Genomic DNA, 13,856 nt, shown 5'->3' on the forward strand with positions numbered 1-13,856 from the left:
AACTCCAATTAACGACTAGTTCTAAATGTTTGTAGCCACAAACTAAAGGTCCAGGTACTTAACTCTGTCCCCCCTCAAGGTCCACCAGAGACCTGAAGACCAGATCAAACCTTCAATCTCTGTCACTTCACTTTAACTTTTGATTACACACTATTGTAAGTTAAATAGTGAACTTCACCTGTCGAGCATGTGGGCCTCTATGAAATTAGAATTTTTACTTCCTGGTATAAGTCACTTCCTGCAAGGCTGTGAATGGATGAGCTGCTTCCCAGTGGGCGGGACTTAAAAACCCATCCAACAAAGTGTGTCCATCTATCTAAAAGCCCCCTTCTCTACATTATATTGATCTATAGTCATGTTTCTAATAGTCTCTCACATCTAAAGAAATCTTGTTTAGTTTTGTTTTCCATTTTAGTGTCAAACGCTCTCTATATATTTAATATTATATTCAATTAACTTCTCATGACCTTAAATACTAATGATGTGCTTCAAAAGGTGACAGGAGCTCAGCAGCAGGAAACTCTTGATGTCTTATTTATTTTGATTTCTCTAAATCCTTCATCAGCTACTTTATATCTCCAACATACTCCATACTTCCATCCACAGATCATCATCTAAACACCCATTTATTTAATTATGGAAATCAGTGTTTATCTCCAAACATTTAAACAGCAGCATCAAATCATCAAACAGAACTTTTTATTTAATCTTTCAACATTCTCAAATACAGTTGAATCAATTTAATTGATTAGTATTGGTTTCCTAGTGTGTTCAATTGTAACTAAAGCTCAGCCAAACTCCAAAGTCACCACTGAATATATTTATTTCTTCAAAATATACATTACCGTCATGTTCTTTGCAATTATTCCTACCATATGTTCTTGTACAACAGTTGCAATAAAATAAAAACGTGAAATAAATTATATCTAAATCAATGACTGATTGAATATAAATCTCTAACTTCCAGCACGTTACTTCTTTTCTTTCCCCATCAGATGCTGTTTTGTATTCTTCTCTGGCTTCAGGAGAATAATGTAACATTTGAGAGTAAACAGGCAGAACAGCAGGCCGAAGCTGGAGGCCAGGATGGCGAAGGACTCCACGGCGTCGGCGTACTTCCCCGGCGTGCTGACGTACGCCGGGATGAAGGCGAGCCACACATTGCAGTAGATCAGCATGCTGAAGGTGATGAACTTGGCCTTGTTGAAGTTGCCCAGCAACTTCCGGGCTAGAAACGCCAGCACGAAGCACAGGCACGCCTGCAGGCCGATGTATCCCAGGATGCACTAGAAGGTGAGGCTGGAGCCCACGCTGCACTCCAGGATGGTCTTGGAGCTTTCGTAGCGGGTGTTTCTGGACGGGCACCCTGATCCAGGCGGCGCAGATGACCACCTGGATCAGGGTGCTGGCCAAGATGATGACCCACCGCTGCTTGGGCCTCAGCCACTTCATGAGGTTGGCGCCGGGCCGGGTGGGGGCGAAGGCGGCCAGCACCACCAGCATCTACCCCAGGATGCAGGAGATGCACAGCGAGAAGGTGATGCTGAAGGCGGTGTGGCGCAGCATCCAGGACAAGGCCGTGGGCTCGCCGACGAACACCAGGCAACAGAGGAAGTACAGCGTCAGGGCCAACAGTGTGAAGAAGCTGAGCTCCAAGTTGTTGATGCGGACGATGGCCGTGTTCCTGTGGTGGAAGAAGACGGCGAAGACAGGAACTCCACCTTCTTGGGGATGCAGGCCGTTCGGTCGCTGTTGGACTAAGAGGAAGAAATAAGATATTTGTTGAGTATTTCTTACACTTTAAGTGTGTTTAAATGTCTGTTTTGCGGCTCACTTGTCTGATTGCTGATCTTGCCGCTGTCACATGGTACACAGTCAAAGCAGCAGACAGGCTCCCCACAACGGACAGCCTTCCTGGAGCCTGGAAGACAGCCGGCACTGCAGAAAGACACCGGCACCTACGGGAGCAGAGAACGGCCTCACCTCTGCAGGGTGAAAGGAGTCTGCAGAGATCACCCACATATGATCTTCAAATCGTTTTAAAACAAGAAAACAGTGGAGGTGATCAGCTAAGGACTGTTATTGTCCAGAAGCTGTTTAAGAAGGTTTGGTTTCTATTCAATATGTTTTATAGTAGCTCCATTATCTATTAACGTATTTAACTAAATGTAGGGTTCCTACACCTTTTCCAGAGTCAAATTCAACCACCCTCCAAGCATTTCAAGGTGCATTTCCATGCTTTTCCGGCACCTTCCAGCTGTGGTAAATTGTAATTTGTATCAATCCACTCCTCAGTATTCAGTCTACTTATTGCACTTGTTCATCATATGAAATGATATGTTATTGTCCTATAAATAACCAACATGATGTTTGGAGACAGCTTTTTACAGAAGGACAAATGAAAGGAAAACTAATTCCACTAACAGATCCACACAAATATAATCACCAACTATTTTCATCATCTGTTCATCAAAAGTCCTTTTTCATGCAGAAATGTCAGAAAATGCTGTTTTCAGTTCCTCAAATATGAAGATCTTCTTTTCTCTGTTCTATCATATATGTCATCACATAGAACACACATTTCAAGCACTTTATTCTAAATCCAAGCACTTTTCAAACCTTGAAAACACCACATTAAAATTCAAGTGTTTTCAATGATTTCCAGCACCCGTATGAACCCTGAAAATAAAATCAATGCAATTTTCTTTGGCTGCAAAAATAAAGCTCCTGTTGTCTTTGTACCGTTTCCTGTATGAAAGGAAAAGGAACTCACACAGATCCAGCTCGCTCCGCCCCCCCACCTGACTCACCTCCACCTCAACCTACAGAACTTCAACAGTTGGCATCTGATGAAGGTAAAACATTAGGCTTGTTTCGAATCAAGCATGCGCATGCATTTGCCTCGCAAAACAAGGCATTCTGGGAAAAAAACGTCACAAATGCTGGTGATAGGCGAGTTCGACTTGATGTAGCCGCCTGCAGCGCGCTACCTAACGTGATGTATTGTGGGTTGAAAGCGATGCATGATGGCTAGAATTGTGTCCGACTTAGCAGCCGACTGCAAAGACGTCACAGGGTCGCGACCATATCACGTGACCCAAAACATCGCGGGAACAAGTTTTTAAGAGCCGCTTCTTGCAGCGCTTGGCAGCGCGGTCTACGGTGGCTGCAACCGGCTTGTCCACACCTCTGTAACAGTGGAATGGTTCTCATTGGTTAAAAGTTCAATGACGTGTGTTCAGGTCCGCACTCGGCGGCCACCTTGTGGTGAAATGATACTTTTTATTTTGGTCGCATTGATCTCATGGCTTGATTTTAAGTTCCGTGCATTGTGCTGTGAGTAGGCCTATTATATGTGAGGTCTGGTTAATACAAACATAGAATGATAATACAAATATACTGGGAAAAAAAGCCCTTCCACATGTTGCCTCTTGAGCACCATAGTCACGTTGACTTTGTTGTCCGACTTGACGGCGTTTGGCTGCCGTCTCTTTTAGAGCCCGCCCCCTCAGACACCTGCAGCTCTCGTCGGCGTGATAAGTCAAGTCAAGTCAAGCCAAGACCATCCCGAACAAGCCTATTAACTTCCCTTTGCGACATGTCACATGACTTTAAAAACTTGCGGTATCTCCAGGTACCTCCCTTAGTTCGCATGCTTTTCTCTGCAGATGGTCTGAAATAAGTGCGGACATAAGACACTCCCCTCAACGTTGCCCTAGTTGGTTAGAATTATCACGTGGTATTTCCCACGTGAGAAAATTCCTCAGCCTCCGTCAACAACGGGACTTCAAATGCCTCGGCTCGAGTTCGTCAGCGACGAAGAAAGCCAGCAAAGTCCGTGAAGTTTCCCCTGGCGCGATAGTTTTTGTTATGTATACAATTATTAATAAAGTTTAAATTAAAAAAAAAAAAAAAAAGGTCCGTGAAGTGCACCTGGAACTTGGCGTGTTTATGACGAGTTCCGGCGGATCCTCTCAAGTCTCGTGCATGCATCGGCGCAAATGCATGCGATCCGAAACGCGCCCATTGGGAGCAGCTTGCCTCACTCCGATGCCCCGCCCACATTATCCCGTCCTCCTGGATCACCAGCTCCTCTCCGGCCGTCTAACAAACCCACGCTCAATGTAGCCGCTGGCGCCGCGCTGCCAGTTGAGGATATCTTAATAAGGTATGGGGTCGCCCTTCAAGTCGAAGTTCACCTCCTCCCCGGCCATGTTAAACGTCACTTCCTGGAGGTAGTGCTGGAGCTTTAAAACAAATACATTGTATTAAAAACTTGAAACCAGAGATCTTCAACATCAGGTCCGGGACCCCTAGTGGGTCCACAGAGTTACTGCAGGGGGTCCCCGAAATGATTTCTTCACAAACTTTTTTCTTCCAAAAATTAGCCATATACACCATATCATGAATACAACCTATATTAATCAAATATAAATCTTCCTGTTTGTTTCTCTATAGGCCTTGGGAGTCCCTCCACTAGGTCTCTATAGGCCTTGGGGGTCCCTCCACCGGGTCTCTATAGGCCTTGGGGGTCCTTGGCCTGAAACCAGGCATTAAAAATGAAACATACCTGCCAGGGCTGGATGTTGCTGCTTTGGGCACAGGAGTTGTTTTGGAACGGGCCGCCACCCGGTTCACAGAGGAGCAGGTTGTGGAGGGAATGAGCGACGGCATAAATGGCCTTGTTATAGGCCACTCAAGGGCTGGAGATGTTCATGTAGGCCGAGTGCTGCTCCAGCAGGGACTCCAGACCTGAACATGGTGCCCTAAAAATATTTCTATTTATGTTGGCATGGCTGTGGTGGGAGACGCACACTACTGCAAAACATTTATCTATTTGAATATATGAGTAATATTTGTAAAAAAAAAAAAATCAAATAGCACAGATGGAGAGTGACTTCAGGTCAACATTACTCCACTACATCTCCACATAACAAATGTTGTTGGCTGCGAGATTAATGCTCTGAATTCTGGTGGAATTTTTTTATTTGGCATCTTTACACTCTGTATGCACAGTACGTCTGCCTACACATACAGATATTGAAAATATAATCCATTGCACTTCTTTTTACCTCTTCAGCACATTTAATTCAATCCTAAACTGTTTAAATGGAAATATAATGTGGTATTTCCTTGTCATCATGCTTCAGTGGACACAGCAGGATTTTCTAAATCGCCTTAGTTCAAACCTCTTTTGAAACCCAGATTTCTGCCACACAGTCCTACTGAGACTAAGAAGAGGAATTACACACACAACTGACCTGATGGTGATTCAACCAGTTTGTTGTTTTGCAATGAAGATCAGATCAAATAGATCAAGAGAACCATCACAGGGTAAAAAGTGCTTGTTCTTTAACTGGTTCAAAAGAAAATGACAACCAAAGTTGTTATGATGTTGCAGATCGCCAGGAAGCGAGTGGACACAGCTCCTGGAAGACAGATGGCTGGTTGCTTAGCTACTTAGCTACTTAGCAATGACAATATTGGGAGAAACCCTTTCAATTCTATGATCGCCATGTACAGAAAATGTCAATGAAAACCCCCCGAGGATCCCCATGACACCAACGTAACATGTTGCCAAAAGCTTTGAAATGACCTTCGGCAATCTGACACCATGAAGCGCACCATTCTGGCAGTCCAAAACAAAAGCGTATAGGCAAGAGGAGGAGGAAAATAAAAAATGAGACAATAGTAAGTAAATCGATTACATTGATTAAATTAACCGTACCAGGGTTTTAATTGGTCCCAGCAGCAGAAAAATGTGTGAGTTGTTTATTCAATTCGAACAACAGCTAGCTAGCTCACAGTGAGACTAGCGCAATCTAACTATTATTAATGCATGAACAGGAGATATTTTAACTATCTCTTTGAATTTGTGATCACAAGTCTTACAGTGTACAATAAACATTACATATCATAAACATGATACTTAGTTACTTGCTTATATGGGCTTTACTTCCTCTAGCTAGTGTGTAAGGTACACCCAAGAGAGACATCACTAATTTATGTCTCAGGGCCTCATCAGACTGCTAAGCTTAATTTACAACTGGGCCTCTTCTCATCTTCCTCCTAAACCTAAACATTCCTTACACCTTCCCTCATGCAACATCTGGGTATAGTTAAGTCCCAAATAGAATGTCTTATTGTTCAACTGACCGTTGAACTGACCAGATACTTCAGATGCTAGGATGGCGCTAACATAAACTAGGATCTTGTTAAAGGAAAACACCACCGCATTTCCATACTGAACTATGTTCTGCTCTGATGTTAGACGAGGTGATACATACCTCCCTCTCCTCTGTGCGTGCACTCAATGGCTCTTGCGCGCACTCCGCGCAGCGCTAATTTGCTAGCATGTAGCTTGTCCCAGTATATTCCTTAGGATCCAAAGGGGGGTGAAGTTAGAAGCGACCAAGCACTTCCACGTTGTCCCTATTTAAATACGGTTACGTGAGTAGTTACACAACCCAAGTTTGGTTACACAAAATGAAACATGCTAATTTTTCTAAGCGGATAACAAGGATAACTATATAGTATGGCGGAATAACAACTGGAAGCACTTCGACGTCGGCGCAGTAATATCATCACTCCGCTCCCCCTCTTACTTCCGTCAATAGAACCTACGTGACCTGCACGCCGTCGCCTGCACCAGCTGTAGTAGTTTGTGCACAGTTGAGGAAGCATCAGGTTGTAGTAAGATAGTTTGTGAACAATCAAACATCATGGTTATAACATGCATCGTACAGGGTTGTGAAAACAAGCAGAAGGTATATAGTCCCGTCATGTTTTGAGTGATGATATTACTGCGCCGACGTCGAAGTGCTTCCAGTTGTTATTCCGCCATACTATCTAGTTATCCTTGTTATCTGCTTAGAAAAATTGGCATGTTTCATTTTGTGTAACCAAACTTGGGTCGTGTAACTACTCACGTAACCGTATTTAAATAGGGACAACGTGGAAGTGCTTGGTCGCTTCTAACTTCACCCCCCTTTGGATCCTAAGGACAAGCTACATGCTAGCAAATTAGCGCTGCGCGGAGTCCGCGCAAGAGCCATTGAGTGCACGCACAGAGGAGAGGGAGGTATGTATCACCTCGTCTAACATCAGAGCAGAACATAGTTCAGTATGGAAATGCGGTGGTGTTTTCCTTTAATGACTGTACATTAAGGATTTTGGTGTTAGGCCAAACTAGGGCCCCCAGACCCCATAGAAACGCCCCTGATGGTATCGAATAAGGGAGATAACTGGTACGGGAGCTCCTTACGCTCTGAGTAGAGGGTCCAGTTCATCTGCCATTGTTGTTTAGGATGCAAGTCGCTGCCTGACGCTAATGTGTTTCGTCAAACTAGACGCTGTTGTATTAAACGCCACATGCCTGTGGCTCCTGTGATGCCAGCGTGCTTCCTGAAATCACACATTGGGATGGCATTATGCAGCCGTTGTTAAGTTGAGTGAGAAAAGGCAAAGCCGGCGGATCTTCTTTTCGACAGTAGTGCAGAAGTTCTGTGTGAAAGGAGCTACTGACTGCAAGTGTATCTATGGAAATGCATTCTGTTCTCTGCTCTCTAATGACATCAGTAGGTCAGATCAATTCATTCAGTTGTCTAACTGGTCGGCATGGTTTCTACACTGCTGAGCCAGCTGAACTCCAATGACTTTTTCTTGGCGAGGAAACAAATGAAGCTGCACAAACAAATGTAGCTTTTGGCCAAGATGTACCGGCAGGGAGGAAATTCACCCTCGTTGAGCTTTTTGAGGTGATAACATGATGTTCAATGTGTAATGGCAGAGTTCCACATCATCAGGCCAGTTAATTAGGTGTTTGATTGAATTGGTTGACTGGGGATTGGATTTAATGTGATCTTTTTCAAAGATTCATAAGTTTGTGAGAGATTCCTTCAGCCGACACAAGAAGTAGAAGTCTTGAGGCTTATGTTTGAATCAGCAGATTCATGAACTTTCTGCGTTCCTGGAAAGCTTCCTGCACTGGAAAAGGACATCTGTCTTGAATGTTCATGGATGGATCCTAAAAGGTCGTCAACTAAATGAGAATCAGTTTGATTTCATTATGATTTCTCTCATGAGAAGTTATTTAATTGCGTAAGCATGATAACGTATATAGACAAACTAACAGAAACAATTTGATGGACTTAAAATGTGTCCCGAATCAATATAGATTATTATATTTTATTATTATTATTATACTATTACAGCTTAAACCTGCATTAACTGCTTTGTTGGCCACTTGGGGGCAGCAGAACCTGGCTGTAAACACAACATTGACATACAGTATATTGCCAAGTATTCACTCACCCATCCAAATAATTGAAATCAGGTATTCCAATCACTTCCATGGTCACAGGTGTATAAAAGCAAGCACCTAGGCATGCAGACTGTTTCTAAAAACATCTGTGAAAGAATGGGTTGTTCTCAGGAGCTCAGTGAATTCCAGCGTGGTACTGTGATAGGATGCCACCTGTGCAACAAGTCCAGTCGTGAAATTTCCTCACTCCTAAATATTCCACAGTCAACTGTCAGTGGGATTAGAACAAAGTGGAAGTGATTGGAAACGACAGCAACTCAGCCAAGAAGTGGTAGACCGTAAAATGACGGAGCGGGGTCAGCAGATGCTGAGGCGTATAGTGTGCAGAGGTCGCCAACTTTCTGCAGAGTGAATCACTACAGACCTCCAAACTTCATGTGGCCTTCAGATTAGCTCAAGAACAGTGCATAGAGAGCCATACATCAGCAAGTTCAATGCAAAGCATTGGATGCAGTGGTGTAAAGCACATCACCACTGGACTCTAGAGCAGTGGAGACGCATTCTCTGGAGTGACGAATCACGCTTCTCCATCTGGCAATCAGATGGAGTCTGGGTTTGGTGGTTGCCAGGAGAATGGTACTTGTCCGACTGCATTGTGCCACGTGTAAAGTTTGGTAGAGGGGGATTATGGTGTGGGGTTGTTTTACAGGAGCTGGGCTTGGCCCCTTAGTTCCAGTGAAAGGAACTCTGAATGCTTCAGCATACCAAGAGATGTTGGACAATTCCATGCTCCCAACTTTGTGGAACAGTTTGGGGATGACCCCTTCCTGTTCCAACATGACTGTGCACCAGTGCACAAAGCAAGGTCCATAAAGACATGGAGGAGAGAGTTTGGTGTGGATGAACTTGACTGGCCTGCACAGAGTCCTGATTTCAACCCGATAGAACACCTTTGGGATAAATTAGAGTGGAGACTGAGAGCCAGGCCTTCCCATCAACATCAGTGTGTGACCTCACAAATACGCTTCAGGAAGAATGGTAAAAAATTCCCATAAACACACTCCTAAACCTTGTGGAAACCCTTCCCAGAAGAGTTGAAGCTGTTATAGCTGCAAAGGGTGGACCGACATCATATTAAACCCTATGGGTTAAGAATGTGATGTCACTTAATTTCATATGCGAGTTAAGGCAGGTGAGGGAATTGGCAATACATCACCTGTTAACATTAGCCAGAGAAACTATCGAATGTGTTCGGAGTTTCTGGCCGCTGGATGAATGTCCAAGATTCACTCTCTTTTAGCTCTGTGGTCTCAACCAACTCCTGAGAAAAACTTGGCTTTTTAGATAACTATCTTACTATCTTTCTGCTGGTGCTGAGCAGTATACGATCAATTTATCAGCTTTTTTCCAAAACACCTGCCTGCTACGGAAGTGCTTAGCTTTGTTTTTCTGAATTTACGAGATAATTATCTCTTTAATTCAACGACAGAGCAGATTTTTTTCTCTGAAGTGACTGCCCTACGCTTCTGTACGCTTCCCTATAAGCCTACTGCATTTAGCTACAATGCTATTAAAAAGGAATCAAATTTAGCTCCAGAAAACCAAAACAATGAGCTAAAATGTGCTGAAGCGCTTCACAGGCTGAGGGGAAGTGCAGATTTGTCAAGTAACTCTCACTATGAGCAACCTCTTTCACATACAGTGCACAGCTCATTGTTAATATATTTAGATTGATCATAGACACAGACCATTTTCACTGCTACACAGCAACCCAGACCTGGATATGTGGCCGGAAAACGATGGACACAGGGACTTACAATCAGTTCTGCAGACATATCCGGTCTCTGTGCATGACCAATGAGTGGAGTGGTGGATAGTAAAGTGCTGCTGTGTCAGCCTGACGTGCTGAGGATGTTTGTCTTGACCGGGAGTGAGGCTCTACTCTTACAGCCTGTAGTAAGAAGCCTTCAATTCTGGGAAACCCAACGCTACAATCCAATTACCTGCTCTTTTTATGTTTCGATATTTGAAATCCCATAGAGTTCACTTCCGTTTAACACATTTTACATGGGATAAATGGCATGAACACCCTCTTATCTTTTATTCTATCTACGACAAGAATAACATTGTTTGATATTAAGCTGATGAGGTTGTCTGTGAGTCGAAAGCAGTAGTAGTCACTTATTTTGGCTCATTTACATCATATTATTTACAGCATCTTGTTTTGGGAGAAAAAAAAACCCAACAACGCTCTCTTGGCTCTTCTAATTATAGTTACTTAAGCAGTCGGCCGGCAGCGGCTTAAAGAGTTAATGAATGAACTAATAAAATGAATGAATAGGGCTGTGGTAATGAGTATGGATAAGCCATATATAGTGTGGCCTGTCAAGTCGTGCTGGCGTTCAAGGCCCTTCCCTAAGCAGTTTTATCATTACATAAGGAATGTCTACAAATTAATCTCCCAAAGCAGACTTCAATCATCAAATTGGCTCTGTGCGGGGAGTCGGGTTGGCATGCACGCCTCCTGCTGGCATAAGCCACAGCCTGTCACAATATAACGCAAAATAAAGTGCTGCATGTTGAGCAGACTGGCTTAACTTGTGAATTATTGCTCTTGTAGCAGTTGCACCTTTAAAATTAGCTGCTAACCATTCAACACAAAGTGTTCAGAGTTTTTATTTTTCAGTCATCAATCCCACTGTGCTGCATTGATTCCCAGGAAATGGAATGCTGTTTGATTAAGGTTGCTATGGAGATGTTTGTACTTTCTTGGCTGCTCAAGGATTTGCCTCAGGGAGCATGGATTCCATTGCAGCATTGACAATATGTCGACAATAGTCATGCATCACTAACATAGACTGGATATGAGAATGGACTCAGTCATTGTCACGTCATCTGTTGGTTTCTGGTCAACAGTTTTAAAGCCTCAAGTTTGGCATTTTGGCCATCGCCATCTTTGAGTTTTTGCAACCAGTGAACAGAAGTGACTGTATTTGTACTGTGGAGGAGCTTCCATAATTCAAGGTAAACTTTAAAGCTTAGTGTTAGGGCTTACTCACACTAGACAATCCGTACTGTGCCCAAACACGTTTGCAAATTCATTTTTTTCCAACATTTCAAAAGTTTGCTCAAAATTTGCTTGACAATTAATGGAGACGTATATAGTGGCCAGCCGAGAAAGTGCAGGTTTAAGGCTCTTCAGCATTGGCTTCACTTCTCAAAACCAGAGGCTGCTGCCTGATTACTACATAATGTAGATATCTAGCATAAATGAAGTGTGGAGATTCAAGATTAACTAAATGAGATCAGCACAGGTGGAAAAAAAAGATCATTGTTTGTGTGTGTAATGGTTACAAAGAAACAGCTATCCTTTAAATACACTTTTTATGTTGATTTATCACAATAGCAGTGCTAATAGGACTGATTTAGACATTTTCTAACTCGGCATGATGCACTAATCAAAACTGTCATAAAAAGGTCCCTTTTTCAAAAAATATGCTTCTACAGAGAAACTATACCAAAAATAGCAGGTCTAGAGGTAGCAGCTATTATTCTATAAATGCCTCAGCAACTTTATAAGAGCCAGAGAGACGCTGGTTGACAGACAGGGGGGGAGATAAGAGAGAGATAGAGGGGGGTACTTGCCATGCATCTTGTAATGGATAAACTTGGCTTGCAAAGCTAAAGCACAGCTGAGTGCCCACTTTGTCAGATTGTCAATTTGTCTTCAGTGCATGGAAGCTGCAGATTTAGAGTTTAGAAAGAGTTTGCAGATTTAATCCTTGCAAACGCAGATACGTTCTTCAACTCACTCTGTACGCCTCCCGGGTGAATATGCAGATTCATGTGAAAATGTGTTTGTTTTCATATATTTCTAGAAAGTAAGCGAGCATTTGTGCAGTAACTAGGTTGATGAAATACATGTGTAGAACAGCGTCATCTCCCCGGTCGGTGTAACACAACGCCGACGATTTCCTGCCAATAGAAGCAGAAAAAAACTGCACAGCTACTGCAAGGTCTTGTTTGTTGCCTCAAAATTAATGTGATAATGAATAGGCCAACACATTGAAAACTCACTCACTATCAAAATAAATGTTCTTTATTTGCCTACAGGCCTGACTGATGACATCCTTGACCATCTTTTATATTCTTATCTATGAAAATGAATGACATATTGAGAATAATATGAGGGGTTTTCTGTATGACATGGATCATGTGAAAAACTGATAAATGGCCGTAACTTATTCATTAAGTTCTATTATAATGATGTTAAGTGCTCAAGACTGAACGTTTAATTCAAGTAACAGATGAGATTCTGTGTCTACAGGCAATCCAAATAAATCAATGCTCAGAGAGACTGGTGATCAATTAGGCCCTGAACACAGATCCTGAGGGACACCGTCTCTGTTGGATCTCTAAGCAGCCGAATGCTGAGATTAAAATGTGGCAGATTTAGGGTTCGCCAAACTCAGCCTGATTAATGACACACACATCTTTCCACATGTGTGGAAAGATGTGTGTGTCCTAAATCAATAAAAGCAATTAAAGAGATCTGCAATGGTTTCCACAAAATATAATCTCACTATACTGTGGTTTTCACGTCCCTTATATGCATTTTATTGGTATAATGTAACACAAAAAGCAACAGTGAGTTTTGTTTGTGTAGCTCCAGTCTGATATTGCGTATTCCTCTGTGCACCAGAACTCTACTGTGGTCTAAAAACGATGAAAAATATGAATGTACTGTTCCCCTGGGGATGTGTTGTTGACTCTGAAACAGCTCAGCATTTTTATTCTCTTGAGAGTAAGGAGTCCTCTGGAGACGTCTTTAATTGGATTTGCAGATAATAATACTAATAAAGAGATAAAACAGCACCAGTCATATGATTTAATGTCAAAAATGAAAAAAAATAACAATGAAATGCATCCAAACAAAGTACAGTTTTAAAACATGAAATAACTGATTGCCTCAGTATTCATTCCCTTCAAATCAATAGTCATAGTAGAGTGGACGTTGCTACTCCAGGACTTAAACATCGAAGCTTTGTGTGTGGTGTCACCGACTCCTCTGGTTACAAAAATAAGTCTGATTGCATGGAAGTCTCTGAGAAAATGACCCTACTTCTCTCTTGATTTATTATCTCTGTAAACATTGTAAACATGAGTTTATGGTCTCAATCACTAGTTTCAAGTCTTCTTCAATCCAGCATGATGTTCATTCAAACAGACCATAAAGCTCCTCGTTCCTCCGCAGTCCAAATATGATCACTTCCTTTACCTTTTCATAAATTCCAAGATGGCGACGGCCAAAATGCCGAACTCAACATCACCATGACTTCGTCCACTTACTCTACGGGTGAAAGCCATGCTACAGATGTTAGTCTGATGATGATGTGATTTCTTCTTCCTCTTGTCAGAATCTTTCTTTCATCCTTGTGACAAACACCTGCCCAGATGTCATGAGAGCTGGCAGAAAGTACCAGTACCTATTTCAATCAATTATTCCGATATTTCTTCAACCCTAAAGCAGAAAATTACGTAAATGTACTTATTTTGAAACTATAATACAAATGTATGTACATTCACATATGGT

The 13,856-nt window shown here is 42.5% G+C and overlaps 1 pseudogene across 1 annotated transcript; it reads right to left on the minus strand.

Moving 5' to 3' along the window:
* Window positions 1-971: 971 nt before the first annotated feature.
* On the minus strand, window positions 972-4,214 carry LOC311025304 (extracellular calcium-sensing receptor pseudogene; annotated as a pseudogene). The gene is made up of 3 exons: window positions 4,200-4,214; window positions 1,800-1,958; window positions 972-1,757 (listed from the first exon to the last, which is right to left on the minus strand). The product of its transcript is annotated as an extracellular calcium-sensing receptor pseudogene (transcript).
* Between the last annotated feature and the right edge of the window lie 9,642 nt (window positions 4,215-13,856).

The sequence above is a fragment of the Eutrigla gurnardus genome (assembly GCF_963514095.1).
Source record: "Eutrigla gurnardus genome assembly, chromosome: 15".
Lineage (NCBI taxonomy): Eukaryota > Metazoa > Chordata > Actinopteri > Perciformes > Triglidae > Eutrigla > Eutrigla gurnardus.